Here is a 21,167-nt window from a genome sequence, read left to right as displayed (position 1 = left end):
AAAATGCTCTTTTCATGACTAAGATGGAGCTTTTCATTAATCTCAAAACTGAACCTGCCTCCGCAAAACAAGGAGGATCCCTCGCAGGGAAGACAAAACACCCACGCTGGACTAAAGGGATCTCAGAAGAGCTCCCATGTAGCCCATAGGCTCTCTCTCCATTCCTCTACCTCCTTTAGCAGTGCGTGCATTTGTGATTTGCATGTTTGTAGTCACATAAAATGAGTTCAACATGTAGCATGTTGTAATAATTGTTTTCAGTCTGAGCATGAATGATTTTTCTTGTACTGACCTGTAAGTGTGCGTGTATGCCGCTCTGTAGCATCTACATATAGTTTTTAGCTCTACATGCAAAGAGTAGGTGGATGGTTTAAGGCAGAGAATCAATCAGCTCAATAAGTAATATTCTGTCTTTAGCGTGCCACAATTAGTTGGAGATGTCGTGTTTTCATTTTACTTTTGGAACTCCTTGTTAATGTTAACCACGTGCTGAAGATTAAAAGACCACGGTTCAGAGAACATTCTGATAAAGCTACCTATTTGGTAAGATGACAAAAATACAACTGCTGTACATTATTTTAACACTTTTTTTCCTTCATTTCTCTCCAAGGTTGTTTGTTTTCACACAATCGAAGCTGAAAAAAAGCTTGAAGAAGAATGCATGTGCAGGTGACATGTTCAAATTCATTTACAGACACAATCACAAAACAGAATTGCAGTTTACAAGTTCCAGCTGAGTAAGATCATCCCTTAAATTGAATCCCGCCAGTTCGCCTTTGTGGGGCTGCTTGCACATCTGCGCCGGTGATTACAAGTTTTACTTTCATACACAGGTGCCACTGATAGCTCTAAACGGCGAAGTGCAAATTCAAAATGAAGCAGGTTCCATATGTCAAAGTGTCATCCCGTCATGCTCTGTTAAAAAGGTGGCAGAGACAGTTTAATCAGCCGTTGCAAAGTTAAATGAATCACCACAGGCCATCAGAGGATTCAGGCTTCGCCTTAGTGCCCCGAGATGCTAATTTTAGGGTATATCAGCCTGATAGCCGCCATAGAGTCCCGTCTATGTGCTGTCAATTCTCCCGAACCTGCAACACACTAATCTCATCTGAGCAACCCCAGCAATCTATTTCTGAGCCAAGTCATTTTTTGAGTCAAACGCCTTCCTTCCAGCCAGGAGAGTGTATGAGAACCTCTGCTGTTCTCATACAGCACAGGTTGTAAAACCCCAGGGTTCCATTTGCAATGCACATGTCTGAGCCAATAATTGCAACCACTTTATCAACACCCATGTTGAAAAGTGATGGCTGCAAAGTGATCTCGATTTCTACAGCAGGAGTCCAGAAAACAACCTAAAATCCACATCTACCTCCATCAGACCTGTGTTTTTGGTTTTTTATGGGTTTTTGGAAAATGATCCTAAAAGCAGTGCATCAGCACAGCTTCATTGCAAATTATAATTAACCATCTGAACTGAAATCCACTCAATAAGCAGGTTGCTTAATGGCCAGTTTCAAGTCAAGCTCAAAAGTCTAAGACATAACAAAGATATTTTTCCGTTATACCGAAAAAACAAAATGGTGCACATATTTTACTGCACGAGCCTCCCTGACATCACTGTGCGTAGAAGGTGCCCTCATCACAAATTCTCAAGGGACGCTTCCACTTCAGAAGTAGATTACTCATGAAAACAATAACTAGAATAACAGCAGCATTTTAACCACATATCATGGGATTTTTGTGAAATAGTTACTGTATTATAATAACCAATTATAATACAGAGTGAAAACTGACATTTTTCATGCTATGTTGGACCATATAGCTTTAATGATCTTTGGCTGAGTCATTTCCATCCTTAGAACGAAGTGTGCTGGAGGGGTGAAGAGAAATGTCATTAAAATATTGGATGTTTTAATGTCATTGCTGAAACACAATGACACTCTGGTTGCAACCTTGGCTTCTGTACAGTTTACAATTTTTCTGAACTGTATCTCTCAATGACATTTCAGAAAAATATGATCACAACAGAGCAGCACACAAAACTCATCTGCCTATAATGGCAAGTGTTTACAAATAAACATTATACTTATAAAAATGCATTTTTTTTTTAGCACTTTCCACTCAAACCTCCATTTCCAATTCAAAGATGAAGGCAGCTTTTTAAATATTTGCACTCAATGAATGGGCTAACTATTAGCAACATAATTGAGTAACAAAGCATTGCTCTTTTATGCATTCAAACACTAAAGCGTTTTGTTGACAAGTACAGGTTGCACTGTACTTTGTATTATGCTGTCAAAATTAAAACTAAAGAGTTGGTGGAAAAAGTCTTCAAACATGTCCATTCTGTATTCAGAGCTCAGGAAGTGTTGAAGGTTTTTCTTTAGCTTGAAAATTGGAAGTTCTGAGGTCAGAATGTGAATGTAATACAAATTAAAAAGCTGAAGGCGACTTTTTATTCAGCATTACTACAGTCAGTCCTTGCCATTACATAAAGGTGCATCTAAAAAAATTGAATATTATAAAAAAAAGTTCAAAATTTTTTGCCCCTCATTTTAGAAAGTGATCCCATATATGTTTATTTCTTGTTATAGCAAACGTTTGATAGCAATTGTTGCTGCTTAGGGTGGCTAAACTATGCATAAGGTTTTGGGGATTTAAATTTGAAACACTTAAGTTTGACAAACATGCAAAAAAATCAGATAGGAGGCAAACACATTTTTTTACACCACTGTACACTCCATCTGCCAAGAATAAATCACATTATAGCACTTTTTTTTCCAACTGCACAGGAAACAATGTATAAAATGGAGGACTTTCTAATGAGTGCTGTTAACTTATACTAACTTAAAATACCAATGCAAGAAATATAATTCAAGAACAGATAGAAAAAGTTTTACTTCATATATTAAGCTACAAACCTATTTTTTATATTTGAAATGCACAGTTTATTTGTAAGCACTGCATACAATGGAAATTATAGGGGAAATACTGGTCTTTTGAAAAATGTTCCCAGATCATTTTTTTCTGTTTTATGTCAATAAGTATATTTTGTTTTTAGTTATTTTTTCTAAAGCTGTGCCCTTAATTTACTGCTCTGACCCCAAACACATGTAAAAAAAAAATAAATAAAAACATACAGCACATATCCTAGATAAATTACTATCAGCAGAAAATCTGGTGTTTTCTGACCTTCAGTGGGTTAAGGTCTCCTCAGCTACAAGAATATCGACATTTACTCTCACTGTTGGGTGAAAATAGAGAAACAACCAAGCAACAAAGCAGTGAAATACTCCCTTTTGACCTGATGTTAAATTACTTGTGGAGCAAACTGGAACTCTAGCTGTAAAAAAAGAGATATGATAAATAAGTGGGAACAGTATGTATCACTATTATTACAAAGAACTGAGGGAAAATGATAGGGTGCATTTAAAGATGATCGTTTCAGAGGAGCTTTTGATTCAAAATGAGCACGAACAGAACATGCAGAGTGCACTTCATGATTACACAGTTCTCACCCACATTCAGAGGTGGAAAGCACCACCCATCCATCCGTCTTTCTATCTATGGTTACACATATGGTTTTTGAACAAGGAGTATGTGTTGGCTTCTTTTCTATTATTTCATTATGCAAATGCATCACAGGGGAAACACTGAAATCAGCAAACATTACACAACCGTGCAGGAATAACAGGAAAAGAAATCATAGGTGATAGTTTGGGAAAAGAGGATGCAACAGCTAAAAGTAATATCACCAGTGACACATCTCTCATTCTCAGCCAAGCCTCTCATCTCTGGCATCATTGTGAATGTCATTCTTTTGGTAGAAAAGGAAGAGGACTGAAATAGGCTCACCACAAAAGTCTGCAACCGCTTTGTTTGCTGTAGCCATAATTTTGTGTAAAGAAAAAGCTGAATTTGTTTGTTGCTCATTAATATACAGCCTTTAGCTCTGTGGATGACTCCATGTGTTTATGTCATGAGATTTATTCACTTAATCATGAAAATAGAAAAAAGCAGAGAAAATAGGTGGTCTGCAGAGTTCAGCAAAGAGAATGAAGCAAGACTAAGGTTAACTTTGAAAAGTAACATATAGAAGCTTTTCAGTCATGCTTGTTGTTATATGTCGGAACCCTGTAATTAGAACAACAATCAAATGAAAACCTCCAGTAATGTTTTGATGTGTTTCAGATAGTGAAAATATGTCACATGGAGAATAATTCCTGAAATTGTAGTTTCAAATATTTGAGAGATTTTTTTTGTCCAACAAAGACACTCACAATGAAAAATGGGCTGGGGAAAAGACCTGTAAGGATTAATTACATGAGGAAACTGAAGCACAGTTTATCATCAGAATGTATAAAAGCCATTATTTCACAGAGCAAAGTGTGTCATTATCCCTTCACCGTGGTGAGATACCTATAGTTTTTGCAGGGTATGCTTGAGGCAGGATTCATTAATCTGGCAAACTGAAAATAAAAGAAAAATTGAAGTTTCTTGCATGATATTACTGCTGTGAATACCAACACTGCGTCCTATCTAGCTTTTCATCATGTTTTGATCCCGGAATGAAACCAAAGTGCTCACATTGCAATAACAAAATCTCTGTTTTTCCATGCACATTCACATTCACACCACAGAACAATCTTGAGTCACCAATTAATCCGGCATCCAGTCTGACATTTGAACCCTTTCTGCATGTTAACTACTAACCTGCCACAAATATTTTTTGGAATCCATGTCTAAAATAGGCAGTCCTTTTATTTATTTATTTGTTTGTTTGTTTGTTTGTTTATCTAAGAGAGTGAATAAAGCTTTTAAAAAGTGTTTAAATTTGGAATGACAAAAGAAAAACAGAGGGAAAAAAATTATCTCAGTCTGAACAGAGTGCAAAATATGTACCCTTCTGGTACCAACAGTGTCTTTAAAAAATCCTGTATTTGAGTTGTGCTGCCACTGTTCCATCAGAATACACATGTACAGTTGTCCTCGGATGGATTTACGACTTACGTATCCCACCTCTTGCCAGACCACCAGAAATGTCTGGCTCCCTGCCATGATGCACTGATGCTGTAATGACTGCAAAAAAAAAGCCTAGAAAAAGAATTACTAAGTCCGCTGTACAGTACATGGATGTACTTTCAGTAGTCTTTTAATTCTGTATTAAAAATACTCCTTTACATTCCTTATGTAACATTCAATGAAATTTTATTGTGGATAAACCATATTCATCTAAATTACCAGAAATACACATATGAAATGTATCAGTCTATATTTATAAATCTATGCAATATAAGCTTTTACAACTGAATTACCTGATAATTTTATTTTTTTTAAACTTGAATTATTACTTTTTCAGGCACACTTGTATAAGCAGAGATAAATGTTAAACTTTATTTATTGTCCAGTATGATACACCACCAGAAACAGAGACGTTTCCATTTACTGTCCCTCCGTTTCATCTTCCCCTGCTGCAGAGTTTGTAGAGTTTCCAACATGATGTTTCCTTGTAGCCCCCTCACAGGAGGAAAAGTGAGCATGTTCCACTTATTTCCAGCAAATTTAGACCTGTGGGCAGATGAATGCAGCTACCTATTGCACCATTTTTTGAAAATGCAGTTGTAGCAGTGATCTTGGCTGTCCTTTTTACTCAAAATGCAGTATTTTTCCTGCACCATTGTGGCCCGCTGAGGCCACTTTGGCTGGAAAAAGTACAATTGAAAGTGATATCAATTTCTACTCTGTGATGGGGGCTACTGCTGCCTGTATATGTGAATAACATTGGTGCAAAGAGTAGTACCTTTTGGCAAAAATAAATAAATTAATAAGTAAATAAATAAAAATCCTCAGATTTTCATAAAATATTGACGCAAAAAAACAAGTATATGCCTTTACCTTTTATTTGCTTTTTGCAGGCTGTTGGTGCAGTGCAGGAATTTCAAAGTTGAACTATTCATTTCATCACAGGTAGTAGAAGGTAACAAAGCTTATTTAGCTACGTATGCCACTAAAATAGAAGGCACTAAAAGGAAGATACATTTGGAAAAATATTTTAAATCTATTGTACTTGATAATTAAATAATGCATCTTGCAAAAGTGTGCAACTTCTCTTCAAGACTATTCAAAAATCAAAAGACTAGATACTATTTGATTGGAAAAAGACCTTTATTGTAAACTCACAGTCAAAATTGTATTGTTTCAATGAGTTCTTTATTAACACAGCTGCATTAGAGAGCAGCTTTGTACTTAAATCACACACATTTTTTGATTTCAGTAAATATTCAGCTCATTATCACTGGATTTGATTGGGATTAAAAATCAAAAAGCAAAATGAAAATGAAATGTATCTCAGGTCTACTTCTTTTTTCTTTCTGTCTGTGATGGTTAGAGAATTATTCAGGGAATTCCTAATAACAGAGGAAATGAGAAACAGAAGTGTCCCTGTGAGTAAAACTGCATATCAAGTAGTTCAAGCCAACACTTCAACCTCCACCAGCTCCAGCTGTATAAATAATAACCAGCTATTAGTCATATGGACAAAATCAGCATGAGAAATTACAAGTTAATACCGTGCCTTCCAAAAAGGAGCTATACTCCTTGAAATATTTCAGATTTTACCATGTTACAACCACAGACTTGAATGAATATTATTGGATTTAATATGATAGACCTGCAGAATGTGAAGTGGAATGACAAGAAACTAGTCATCGATTTTTTTACTCAGTAAAACTCTCAAAATGTCCTTTTGTATTCAGCCATTTTAAAGTTTGCCTATAAAGGAAATCCAGTACCCACCGATTGCATTCAGAAGTCACCTAATGAATAAATAGTCCACTTGTGTGTAGTTTCATTTTAGCATAACAGCAGATATTTTATCTGCTAGAGATAAACAATATCAGTGAACATACAGTATCATGAGGACTGATGAATACCACAGATATTTAAGAGAAAGGGTTTTGGAAAAGTTTAAATCAGGGTTGAGTTATAAAACAATATCCAAATTTTACTCAGGGCAACAAAATACCACACATTTCAGATTTTTATTTACTAAAATTCCTGAAAATATTGTTTTCCTTGCCATAAAAATTGCAGCTATAGCATGACACAAAGAGAAATAATTCAAAGGGTGTGAATACTTCTGCAAGGCATGGTTGTTAATTATTTTAAATAATCCTTACAGTTTTTATGTACTCTTACTTGGCTAATTTACAATTCCTGTGTAATTGGCAGTTTATTTCAACAAAATGGCCTTAAAAGTAGAAAATACTTTGAATCTGCAGTGGTATTGAGGTTCTATAAAAGAGGAGATGCAAGATCATCATTTGTTTGTTAAAGTAGGTATTGCACTTCCTCAATAGCTTACACTTTGCAGGAGAAAACAAAACAATTGAGAAATAAAAAGAGTTTGAGAGTGGGTTTCTGTGTTTACAACAAAGAACAATTGTGGATTCAATAATGATGCACCAGTGCGTTTTTTAGGTAAACCTCAATAGTTATTTCATGGTATTTCTGTGTGGATGTCTGAGAATGAACTGACTGAGAAAAACACTGAATCTACATAAGGAAACATTGTAAGAACTTCAGGAGAGGTGAATTTTAAGGGATGCAGAAAGTAAAATGGTTTCAAACCCTTGTGTAAGATAATGTGCATAATCCACTGCAAGGATGTTAAGTGCACTCATTTCACACTCCATTTCACACAATGCCGCTTCAGGAAGAATCTGTGTTTGTGATTACTCAGGAAACACACAACATACCTAGTTTGCATCTTTTTTGTTGATGTTTTTCTATCAATGTTAATAATTTTTTGTTATTTTGACATTAATATGGAATAAATGACTTAATAGAAATACAATAAGAACTAAAACTATGGTTATGTGGGAGGATCTGTCTGATCAGTGGAGGCCAAATTACAAACACTGCCTTCATAATTGATGTTAAGCTGCTAAATGAGCTGCTAAAGGTTTATTTTGTACCTGTTGCTTTTTCACATTTAGATCCTTATACAATAGGAAAACTAGAACAATAAGAGGAAATACTGTCTGCTTATGTGATGTCTTGTTACGAGGAGAAAACAATTCCATTAACCCAAGATAGAGTTAATTTCCCCGAATGCAAACTACTCATTATCTTGAGGAATAAATAGATTTTCAGTACATGTCCCTGTAAAGACTGTAACCTTGCAAAATAATGAAAACAGATAGACAGGTTTAGGGAAACAAAATCACTGGCATCTGCCAGTCTAAAAAAGATTAACCATTTCTATGGCTTTAGGACTTCAGCATACTGTAGACATCAGCCACGTCCCCCAGGTCGCCTGTCTTTACTGTATGGAACCACTTGGAAAACCTCCTCGGTGAGCAGATGGCGTCTGCCAGGAGGAGGATGAAGCTGAAACCTGGGCTCCACGGTCTGTGCACACATTTTGCCCCACAAGCTTTCGTAAAAGGGGAACAACGCAGATCTCTGGGGAATTTGACCACAGGTCTGTTTTGGGAAGCAGTGCACATGTTTGTTTGTTGTAGCCTGTCTGAAAGATCTGTGAAGTAGCTAGAGTAAAATCTTCGACTGCTTGGGAGTCTGTCTGAAAAGCAGGATCAAACATCCCTATTTCTCCTAAAGAGATTTCACACACTTTGATCATCATAGTTTCTGTGAAATGAGTGCAACATGTTCATTATTTGACCTTTTTGCCAGTGGAGTGAAATGCAGAGAAGTCTGCATTTTGCAGGCTTGCTAATCCACAGTGTGCTGCCGAGTCCTCCTGTATTATTAAACAGAGAATGAGGCTGTGCTACAGTATCTCTTCATAGCTTCTTACATTCTAGCACATGACATATTAAAGATAACTTCGCATCAGGCAAAGCAGAGGCCTTATTTGCTGAGTCTGCACTTGCTAAACTAACTCAGAGGACAAGATAAGCAAAGCAAAGCTTGGCAAAGTAAATCTAAGGCTGGTTGAAAAGCCTCCCTGCCAACTACACAATCTACACCCAAAATATTCCCCTCAATCTCTCTCTAGGGGAGATTTCTTTGCACGCTTTGTTGCTAAAGCCAGGTAGGCTATCAGTCACTCAAGAACACACCAACAAGAAAAACCCAACGCAAGACTGAAAATCCACCTCATGGGACCTCAAAGCCTAGATGAGGCCAAATTAAAAGCCCTTTTCTGCTGAGTCTCACTTTTGAGATAATTATGCATTGATATGAAGAGCATTTCCCTCCTCGCCTGTAAGTTCTGAGGGAATGCATACAATAGCATATTTGGCAGTAATCATAGCAGCATCCCACCATGAATTGAACCTGTGAGAGTGCTACAGCACAAAGCTAATCTGTGGCACAGCAAAAAGGCCCCTGGGAGCGCCTCAAAATGGAAACAAGTATTAAAACCAGGGTTTCTTATGTGTCAGGTATTTACTCATTTTATGAACCCTGACGACAAACTTCAGCCCTTGGTTACATGCCTTTAGACAAGCACAGAGGGTGCAAATTCGGTATAAAATACACCACTGTCAACAGAACAACCCATTAAAGTAAGCTCTGGGTTGCAGCTTAAGCACTGGCTTGTGTTCAGCTTGTATTAGTAAGAGGTTGCACATCTGCACATCTCCAGTGATTGGCAACCCTTCTCCACCTCCAACGCACTCTCAGAGAATGCCACCAAAGCACTGGTGCCCCACCACCCACAACCCCGCTCCCCTCTCCTGGATTCAACTTGTTCTTGAGGCTGATAAGGGAGACCCGAGGTGAGAGGTGGGAGATGAGATCAGATCAGATCTTGGGGATGATCCTGAGGAAGCGGCTGTTTGCGTCCTTCCAGATTCAAACAGGATTGGTTCATGCACAAAGAGAAGATTCATCCACGGTTAATCAGGTCGTTCAGAACTGTAACTATAATTATATGAAAACCCCGCGGCTGCAGCAGTTTCCACGTTGAGTCATTCTTTTATCATATTTTGTGAGACTTCAGGCGCCTCTGCAGCGCAGCGAGGCACAGAGCTCCACGCATAACGCTGCGCCTTACCACGCTAAAGAAAAAAAAGAAAAAATCAATACACTTACAGTTCAGGGCGTTGCACTGCTTTCAAACCCAATGCGCGGGTTTACTTTGCACAACTGATCTAAATCTATTAGCAGTTAATCACTTAAAGACGCATTAAGATGTTTTAGGTGGTTCGCACATAGTCATGTAACCCAAACGACCAGAAATGCGCATATCAAACATCTGCTTTGACAGTTAGGTAGATGGAAGTCACGATGCTTTCTAAACATTTGATTACAATAAATAATGTTTGTTGTTTGTTTGTATTTTCTCTGTACTTACCCAGCTCTCCTGCCCACGGGGAATCTACATGGAGTGACCCATATCCAAGGAAAAAACGTTCATTTTTTACTGGAATATTAGGAGAATAGAAGGTTTCCTGAAAAACTACGGTTGTGCTTTCAGTGAATAAACACTGTAACTCAATAGTATCCAGCGGGAATCCAAACGCATTTCGAGGCTGCGTCGAGCTCCGGAATTCATTGCGAGCGCTGTCCACGAAAAAGTGGTGCTGAAAACTCCTCAAGTCCCAACTTCAGGCTTTGTTCGAGTGAGGGGGAAATGGCAGGTCCGGTGGAGCTACTCCCCAACGCTTTTCCAGCGAAAAGGGCATCAGATTTTTTCAACAGGATTAAACAGGAGAGGAGCGCATATCCGACACCCCAGGCGAGAGCATACACTCTCCAACTGATAGACTGAAGACTGTGTGCGCTCTGTGCACTGGATGTGATTGATGTTAAATGCAACCCCAACCCACCGCCTTCATCAGGGGAGGAAACACAGCATCGCTGAATAAGAGAAACGTTTGAATGACAAACTGCAGCATATCAACAGCACTGTGGCGACGTTTTAATCAGTAGCTGACATGCAAAAATATCAATTTTGACATTGATTTCAGCACCTCGTTGCTTCTCCACGAGCACTGCTGGACCTCACTTTTAGGGGTTGCATCTGTCCGTGTCTATATATCAGTTGAAACCATGTAAACTATTTGTAAAAGTGTAGCTATGATATCTCACGTGATCATGTTGAAGCAAAATGCTTCAAACTCATAATAAACACGCTGCATAGATAAACTGTAATGAATTCATTTTTAAGCTCTTAATGAAACAGGACTAGTTTTATTGTTTCTACTATGTCGGTTGTGGCTCGTCACGCACGTTACAGGTGTTGCCGCAGCCTATGCAGTATGTCGAGTCTCAAAGCGGTTGGGATGCTGTGCGTAAACCATGACGAACGTATCAAGTCCAATCACTGAGTGCGAAAACTCAATCTGGACACTATAGGTTTGTGTTTTGTAAGTGTGCGTGTGGGATGCCACACTCTACAGACTGCTTGTGAAATTATATCCGACGGTATGTCTCTGTGTGTTCAATATTTTTCTGGAAAAAAAGAAGAAAAAAAGATAAATTACTTTTAATAAAGAGTGGCTAAAAACTATTTAAGGTTATCACCCGATTGCAGTTATGTCGTAGTTTGGTGGAAAAAAGCAAAAACAAAAGACGTTCTTGTCTTTTTTTCCTTAAATACTGGCTTCTGTACAGGACTGTTTCAAGCTTGCATGACGTTATTTGAGGGCCCACTTCCTGCAAAGCATTGGTTCTTAAGAAAACTTAGGATATTTAGTCTTTTAAGTGGGACAAAATATTTGAATATCTGAAAATATTGCTGTTTGTGTACCAAACATGTTGAAAATGTAGAGGGTAATCATGGGTAATCGTGGCTATAAGGCTTACTTGAAGTTTTGTGGAAAATATGAAAATCTTGCCGGTCTCAAGAGAACTTATATTTCATACAGACACTGGAGTACTTCAAATAAACAAAACAATAAAGACCAGTGAGCTCCAGCTCCATTCTTCAATGTTAAACCACTTTGTCAAGCATTGTTTCAGAATCCTGATTTGGGGGAAGTTTAATATTTTGTTCACAGAAAAATGGGGGTGTGGGGGTGGGGGGGGGGGTAAAAATTAAGAAATGCTTGATTTAATAGGGATGCATGATATATTTGCACCAACACTGGTATCAGCTGATATTAGGGATTTTTTAACATATTGGTATTGGTCTAATAAATAAAACTGGACTGACATGAACAACCAATATTTATCTTGATCTGTTTCTGATGGGTTTTTTTCCAAAAGTGCCTAAATCGCAGTGAAATATACACAATATCAGTAAATACTGATTATTGGTCACAACAGTAATATTAATATTGGATATTGATTTCAGGTCAAACTTTGTATTGGTGATTCCCTAAGATTTACATAGCACTTATAAACGCAGTTCTCATTGGTCAAAGTGTTGAGCATCATATCCAGAACAAATAAACAAGAACAAAAACTGAAAAACAAATAAGCTACAAGAAAAATTCTAAGTAAAATTGAAATTATACACCCACAAGCAGCATGTACACCGGGCAAATGAAACAAACCCAATAATTTAGTAAGAAATATGTGTAGGCTTGGAAGGCCAAACTAACAAAACAAAAATTTTAACACAGACTCAAGGTTGAGGTTGAAAGGAGCACAGTTGGTAGAAAAGGGTCTCACCAACATGAAGTAACAACTGAAAAGAATTAGTCTCTTTTGTGCTTGAGACATGATTTAGTTACACAGAGGTCAAGTTTGTTGATTTGAACACTCTGATACAAAGTGTTAAAGATATTTAAAGGGAGAGTAATACAAAATTGTTTAATCAATATGTTTTCCAAAGAGCTTGTTTTGCAGATTAAAAGCACCTTTATGAAAAACTATCTTTAAGCAGGCAATAAACAACATTTTAATTAGATTGACATTTCTGCATTAAGGTTTTCTTCTACTAGACTGATGTAATATTGTAATCGTGTTCTCATTAGCTGTAAGTGTTAATGGCAAGAAAGGCTTGGAAACATCAGTCTGTGTGTAATGAATCTATAATGTGTTTCACTTAATGAATTACGTTACTGAAATGAATGAACTTTTCAGTAATGTAACAAATTTAGAGGGTGTAACTGTATACAAAGGCCAAAAATACATCCATCCATTAATTTTCTGTATTGGCTTGTCTTTGCAGGATTGTGAATTTTAAAGTAGACAGGAAGCCAATGCAGAGGTCACGAGTGATGAGCTCATATAGAAATCATAAAAGACTATTTATTGATTGTGAGATGCTAAAAGGATCTAAGTTTTGTGATTATTCTTAGCTGATGGTTGCTATTTTGGTGAAATGTTGATCTAAAGTAGAGGTTCCCAAAGTGTGGGGCTCGCCCATTGAATGGGGGCTGGGTAAGCATCATGGGTGAATGAAAAAGAAAAAACAGTTACACAAAAGTGTTTCACTGTAAAGATGGTTTGTAATTTGTTTTGTTGCATCCTGAACTGTGAAATAACCTTCAGTGAAGTTTGAAAACAAAATATGTGTATAGGTTTACGTCTGGTTGAACAATGTATGTTGATTTTTTTTTTTCTTTTTTGGGGGGGATTTTATTGCAATCCATAACGGAGCCCAGAAAATCTTTGGGAACCACTGATCTAAAGAGGGATCTGAATTTAAAATAACTTTCAAGTTTTCCACTTGAAGCTTGAGATCTGGAGTAATGGAATGAAATATGAGATAACTTGTAGGCCAGGGTGCTAGCACAATGATGTGGGCCAAAACATAAGACCTCTATTTTGTTGCTGTTTAGTTAAATGAGGTTGTTTTCAATCTATTCTGCTGTTTCATTAAGGCTGAGGAGGAGATTGAACACAATACAAAGATGTTTTGAGAGAGGTATAGCAATGTTTTCAAGTGAGAGCACAAACGAAACAGACACTGGATGTCCCAGATAGCAGAGAAGAGCAGATATTGACTAAATATGCAAAATGGTCTTGTTTTGGATACATGAGATTAACCACTCAAGAGTTGAGTCATTATGATCAACCCACTGCTTCAGGAGGATAATGTGACAAATACCTTTGACTTGTTAATCCATTTAAACATTGTCATTCTTCATGAAATTATGCCCACAACCTAGACATAAGAAGAAGTCCCCATTAATCATTCACTTAGGTATTAAAGCATGCTTCTCATTATGTCACTTTAAAATGTCTCTCTCGGCTCTAGCGACAAGCAGGAGGTCCCTAAGCAGCCGTGCAGTTTGCTTATTCCTCAGGCCAGCTCTGCTACAGTGACCGCTGCAGTCCCGATTGGCACGTCTCCCTGGTGATAATTGAGCCTTTGCTTTCTCAGATTTGTGCAGCTGCTCCTTTTGCCTTCATGATCACAGGACAGAGTGTTGTGTGGAGCCTTTCACAGGTCTGAGTGGGTCACACCTGTGGAGTGCTGGACCCACTCCACCAGATCAAAAGAAAAGTGAAGGGAAGTGCATGTGTGTAGAAGTAAAGACTAGGGGGGTGGAGGTCCTTGTCTCTGAGGACCCTCGAGGCAGCTGTGCCTCTGAATATTCATCAGCACCTCTGCTGGAGCAAATTCCAGCCAAACGTTTAAGCTGACTATACACTCCACTGAGCTGTGGTGTCGTCGTACAAGTTGTGCAAAAGAATGACAGAGCTAGCTTGTGTACATTATTGAACAGCACGCTCTACGTCATTTTATCACTTGTCAAAGCATTTGAGAACTTCCATCTGTCAGTCCCTCAAACTAGCGTTCTGTTTCTGTTCAACATGGTTAGCACAAATGATTTATTCAGCTGTGGCGAATGAATGTAAAAGTTATTTCTTCCAGGAGGCCCATCGTTGCTTTACTTTGCTTCCTGCAAGCAGAGCTGTTGTTTTGCTGAACGTGTCTGCAGAGAGGATAACGTGTAACGCAGCTGAGTCCTCCCAATTCCTCTATGCAAGGCAAACTCTGGAGATTACTTGTTTCAATTAGCTATGGGGCGGAGAGAATTTAAGCCATGTTAATTCCAGTCACTAGTGAAAATCCAAGTCGAAAGGACCAGCCACTCAGGCATAATCGCCTGCCCCCAGACGTCTCCTTTTCCATGGAAACATTATGGGAACAAATCAAAATATAAATTCTAAGATTTGAAAAAATTACTTTATTGATGTCTTTCAGGAAAGAATGAAAGTTCTGCTGTATTTTGTATGATCGAGAGAAACTTTGTTTATGGGACTTTTGTCTTCAATTTAGCTTCTGGTATGAATACTTTTTTCAAACCGCTGAATTAAAATTTAAATAAATATGTGACGTCTCTTTTTCAGTTAGCAGAAGAAAAATAAATTTAATTGCAAGATTTTTGTGTAAAATTTTCAAATAAGCCTCTAGTCCTTTAATATTGTGAATCTAAAAGCTTCAAATGTTTGATTCAACAGCATCAAGAGAGTCTAGCCAAAACGTGGGAGGACGCTCAAATGAGTCACTTTTCCACTGTTATTTGAAGCAATATGTTACAACAATGGCGCATGGCAGTCGGGTCATGCAGTCTGAAAAAATGCGCTCCACGTGTGAGGGATATATCTTGTTCAGACAGTTGCTGGCAGTTGTCGCAGGTGTAGCTTTTGACCCCTTGCAGCTTACAATAAAATTTTTTAAAGGCTCAGAAAGAAGAGAAAACAATCTATTTGATGTGAACCTCCAAACTCACATATATCCAGCCCCTTCTGTGATTTTACATCATTAAGATATTAACCAAGAAATTAATAAAGGAGATAAAATTGTCGCTCGGAAATTTAGGTTTTACGAGACCAAAGACAGTTTAATTATCCTCATAAATGTTTCACAATAATTATTAAATTATAAATCTCTAGTTCTTGGAATATGTAACTGATTTTGTCTGATAAAAATCATCACAACTCTATATTCACTGAAATTACAGATTTACCATTGTAGCTTTTTTTGCTAAAGCTTGTGGTTGTGTGTTACTGTGCACATAAATGTTTTACTCTTGAATTGTAAGACCTGTCTTCGGGAATTTGAAGTGAGTGACAGTGAGGGATTTCTGTAACCAGAATAAGAGCAGCCCCTGGTGGTTTACACATTTATCAACGCCAAAACATTAAAAGTGTCTCAAATGTTCATCCAAACACAGTGTTATCCAAAAGTGTTAATACCACTGAACTTTTCTGATTTTGTTATGGTATAAGCACAAACTTCAAAGCATTTTTTTCTGACTATTTGTGACAAACCAACACAAACTGATGGGTCTTGAAGTGGAAAGGAAATGATTTGTGGTTTTCAAAATATTTTGCAAATAACCATCAGAAAATTTCAAATCACAAATTTCATTGACTTTATGTGCATTATGACTTTATGTGATTGATGAACATATATCTATGTACATTATTTTAAAGTGGAAGAAGGATTTATTTAAAAACTAAAATCTGAAATATGTGGTGTGCATCTGTTTTCAGATCATTTTATACTTCAAAATAAAATACTGCACAGCTAAATTCATAACCAAAATGTTTGAACTGTACTACAAAATCCAGGTAGGTGGCATAAAGCATACTCTGCACATGCTATCCCCAGTATTAAATGGGGATGGGGCAGCATCATGATGTGGGAACCCTTCTCTGAAGCGAGAATATGACAGCTGGTAAGAGTTAAAGACAGGTGGAGCAAAACAAGGCAGAGTCCAGGGAGGAAAAACATCTCCAAAAGACTTGAGTTTTGGTGGTAAATTTTCCACCAAACTAACAACCATAAACAATTACCTAGCCCTCTGGTTCATCACCCTGGTAGTATACATCTCCTCACCATACCAGTGGTCTTCAGAGGCCTTCTAATCAGCCATGAGTTGATTCAGGTGTGTCAAAAAAATAAATAAAAATATGCAAGATATTGAAAAGAAGTAATTTTTGAGACACAAACCCTATTTTTTTTTTTTTTTTTTTCCCCACCAGGGGTCTTTTTGTGGGCTCTAGTGTCCCTTATACCACAGTAGGCTGACAGGAAAGGGGGGAAGGAGAAAGGGGAAGACATGCGGCAAATGTCGTCGGTTCCGGGAATCGAACTGCGGGAACGGCTGCGTCGAGGACTGAAGGCCTCCAAACATGGGGCGCGCTACCCTCTACGCCACCAGAGCACGCCCCACAAACCCTATTTTTGCATTAAAAAACCATACTTACTAAGTAAAATTAACTTTTGACAGTTTGTTATAGACAGTGATTGTAACAATGGATTTAACTTTCTTTTCTTTCAGAACATTTAGAAAAGGTAAGTTTACACAACACCTTGAATAGTAAAGATTTAAATGAAGACTATCTGCTCAGGAAGCAATGCCACATTAGGTTAAAAAAAGAAAGAACAAATTAAACATGGTAACTTCTCTTATCTTTGAAGCCAAGCACAGTCTGTTCTGGCCTTGGGCAGGACTGCACTGTCTCCTGCTTATTTAGTCATTAATGTGCATATTTACCTGGAGAGAAAAAAAGGAGCTTAAAGGTTAATGTTTCCAATATCCTCACACTCGTCTGTTAAACAAACCCCAGCTGCTGCATAGCCCTTGGTGTCGTTTTATCTTTAGGGATTTCCCCTTTTATGAGATACAGCACTAAAGCCAAATTTCCCGGCTCATTTACTTTTCTCCACACTCCAATTGCGACAGTTCTGCTTATCTTTTATATAACTGCCAGCAATATGCTGTCTGTTTTACATCACTTTCTTATTTGAGTATAGGGTAAGACTCGCTAAGTCGAATACACATTTTCACTATCTAAATAAACTCACTCCTACATGTGAAATAATGGTTACCTGCTTTTGTAAAACTACTTTGTGCAAAAGTCTAATGTAATTTTATAGCTTCACTAAAGCAAAATGTGTTCCCTACTGAAGACTTTAATTATGTCATTTGGTCAGCTATACTTGTGATCAGTTTGAAGATCTTAAATGATGGTAGAGAAAGTAAGATGTTAAAAGTTATTTCCTAATTTACGTAAAAGGAAAATTGAGGCTGCCCAAGTAGTCCTCCAACAAATTCAAACCAAATCCTAAATAATTAGAAAAGGTTTGAAAAAGAAAGAGAAAGGTAGAGGCTGAGACACATAATAATGGAAACTAAAGGCTTGCAACATGGGGGCAATCTGACAAATGAGTCAAGGGATGATGGGGGATTATAAACCTAGAGGGCTCATTAGCAGAGAGAGAACAGGTGAGCTATGGGGTGGAGAAGGTCAGAGCATGGAGAAAAACAACATGAAGGGTAAGTGGGAGTGGTTATTCCGAAGTGGCAAGAGAACAGGATGACTCAATCAATTAAGAAAGCAAAACTATAGCAGAAATCCTTCCCATCCATCCATGCATGAAATTAGATTCACATAAATTTACAGGAATCAGAAAGTTTAAACCAAGCTGAGAAGCTGGAGGGTGTCCATGCTTTGCAAGAGGGAAATCCAGGCGGACTTAAGACCTCAAGACACCCATTCTTGTGTTATTTACTTTTTAAATGAAATGGAAAAACAGCTTACTGTTTTTCCCCCCATACTTTTGTTTTTTCTGGCTCAGCCAAGGTTTCAGATGGACAGTTTAGGATGGACCGGCATCATCTTCCCTCAGGACCAGATCGCAAGGTTGACCTTCCCGACCAGAGGAGTCTAGTTGGGATTACATCAACTAAATCTAAAACAGACCTCTTGTTCACTTGTTTTCTTGAGGAGAAACCCAGTCTATGGGTGTCATGTTGTTTTTTTTACTGTGTAATACATTATCTGGAAACATTGATGAAGTTTTATTTTGCTTCATCCTGTAAATCTAACAACATGTAACTTACCTGAACATTTCTTTAGACAAGCTTTGAATTTTTACCTTTCCCAGTTCAAAAACAGTCACTTAAAGGTTCAATCATTGGAGGGAAACAATGCATTAAGTGGAAAATCTATCTAAGTGATTACACTTATAGACTTCCCAGTCTTTCTCCGAATCTCCGCTGGTTTGTTTGCCAGTGCTGTTTTATCTCAGTGTGTCTTACTGGCATCAATGTCAATTTAGTTCAACAAGTTAAAGCAACTTCTCAGAAATCGAAATCATGTCCTCGGTTAGTTTCTAAGAATAAGAGCTTTTGTCCCCCTGGGATTATGTCAAGTCTGTAAACACTGCATTTCCTCCCAGCTCAGAACGTCTGGCTGACAGTATCTCTGACAACACTGAGCAAAGATTTTAAACTACTTTATGTTCAAGGAATCAGACTTAAAAAAAAAAAAACATGCTTAAGACTCCCTTAGGGTCCTTAATAAGTTTTTTAAGACATTGACTGCTTTTTCACTCATTTTCTGATTGGTCCCAGTACTGGCCATGAGTGCTTATTGTACAGTCCGTGTCAAATAAAAATAAAGACTCTGGAGGAAAGAAGCATTATAACCTAATATAATACCTACAGCAGAGGAACAATATGTAAATCATGTCTGTAGGACATGAGAAAAATTCCATACAATAATTTTCTGCTTACAGCTAACTAAAACAAGTATTTAAAATTATAAAACACACACACACACACACGCACACGCCCACACACACACACACACACATCTGCATATATATGTATATACATATATATATATATTGGACACAAAGACATTTGTGTGTTTAAGAACCTGAATGTAAAAAAAATGATTGAGACTCTGAAGACAAAATACTTCATGACGCAGTCATGAATCTGCTGAGGTGTATTCTGAGGGCGCCATCTGTTGGACAGGAAAGGGACTGTAATCTCTACCCTTGCATTAGAATTTGCAAAGAGAACAGGTTGCCGTGGAAACAGCAGAGAGCAAAAGTGCACCCTTTAGTATGGCCCTGCACTGTTATGTTTAATTGTCTAAGGCATGCTCTTGTTTGCCTGAAAGACAGAGAGAGAGAAAGACAGATAAAGGTAAGTTAATTTGTCTCGATGTGAAACTGTTGCTAACCCTAAGATCTTTTAAGTTTACCTTTTCAACATGTTATATACAAACAATAAATTTTATATAATTATTGATGTCTTCCCACAACTCATTTTGTTTGACTGGTCTTCTCACACTCAACTGCTGTTTTGTAAATTTACATCAAGTTAAATAATTTATTGAATTTTGTATTAGTCTTCAAAAGATACTTTCTGTACTTTCTTTATCAATAACTGTATATTAATGTCACCCACGAAGGATGACATTAACATACAGTACTGTCTGTAGGTTTCCAGTAAGTTACTTACTGGTTAATGGAAATAAAGTTGGAGTATGTAACTTTTACAGAGTTGTTTTTCTACATATTTGTTAAAACTGTCACCACGTTGTGACAGTAATGTAAGACAGTTAATCTTTGAAAGGATTGAGCTCCTCAAGCAATCTTTTTATTTGTGACAGGAATCAGAGTTTAGCACAATTATTTTGTGGTTAGATTAAGTGTTTTTTTAAGTAGATTTCTTTTAACAGGGAGCCATTTAAAAAAACTGTGAGGCAGTAAGGAGCGACTTCAAATGTCAGCACCTATGGGGAGAAACTTGAATGGAATATAAATAATTAGATTAGATGAAACAGTATTGATCCCTAGCAGGAAATTGCTTCTGCAACGAAGGCAATATAGTTTAGTAAGAGAGAATGAGAAACTAGAAATAAAGGTAATATAAAAAGGAAAAAATACAAATAAACCAAACAAACGGCTAACACATTTAAAGAACATTGTTGAATTACGGAGAAAACATAATGTTTTCATCTTAACTGTGTAATAAATGATGAATGTGAAGGAACTATTTTTGAAGATATGTCTAGCACTCCTAGTGAAGTGTCCGCTGCCACTGAGAGAAGGATCGTAAATAATTCTGATGGCCCAGACTAGGCGTCTGTACTGCTACTTTTGTTCTTTTCTGGATTTCTGACCAACAATCTGCCTTACACCTTGTAATTTGCTGTATTTTGTCTTTTGTATTTGCTGTGTTTAGTAAAAACTAAACACAGCTTTGATCACGCCAGTTTAATCCTTTCCCTGAATGAGGGAATAAATAAGCTCCATAAAAGGCTTCTTTATAAAAGAAAAATAGATATTTATACATCTGTACATGTTCTCTATACAGCATAAAGACATGGAGCATGGTAAGAAGGGAAAAATAATCCAGAAAACGCAGATATTCTGGCTGCAGCACCCTAATCCCTCCATGGTATGCATCAATCTTTATCAGCAGGAGATGGAGCTTCCTGTCAATCCTTGTTATTAAAGATAGAAGTGGTAAAATTAATAGTTT

General features: G+C 37.4%; 1 protein-coding gene across 2 annotated transcripts in view; it reads right to left on the bottom strand.

Moving 5' to 3' along the window:
* The window catches only part of LOC122833458 (metabotropic glutamate receptor 4-like), a 167,527-nt gene extending 156,772 nt beyond the window's left edge, over nucleotides 1-10,755 (bottom strand). Inside the window, exon 1 of one of the 2 annotated variants that reach the window (XM_044121019.1) lies at nucleotides 10,325-10,755. The gene's annotated coding sequence lies outside the window, so the exon portion shown is untranslated. The remainder of the gene's footprint in view (nucleotides 1-10,324) is intronic. The other variant, XM_044121020.1, reaches the window with a different exon arrangement.
* Between the last annotated feature and the right edge of the window lie 10,412 nt (nucleotides 10,756-21,167).

Source organism: Gambusia affinis, linkage group LG07, assembly GCF_019740435.1.
Source record: "Gambusia affinis linkage group LG07, SWU_Gaff_1.0, whole genome shotgun sequence".
NCBI classification, from domain to species: domain Eukaryota; kingdom Metazoa; phylum Chordata; class Actinopteri; order Cyprinodontiformes; family Poeciliidae; genus Gambusia; species Gambusia affinis.
This window is presented reverse-complemented; position numbering and strand designations above follow the sequence as displayed.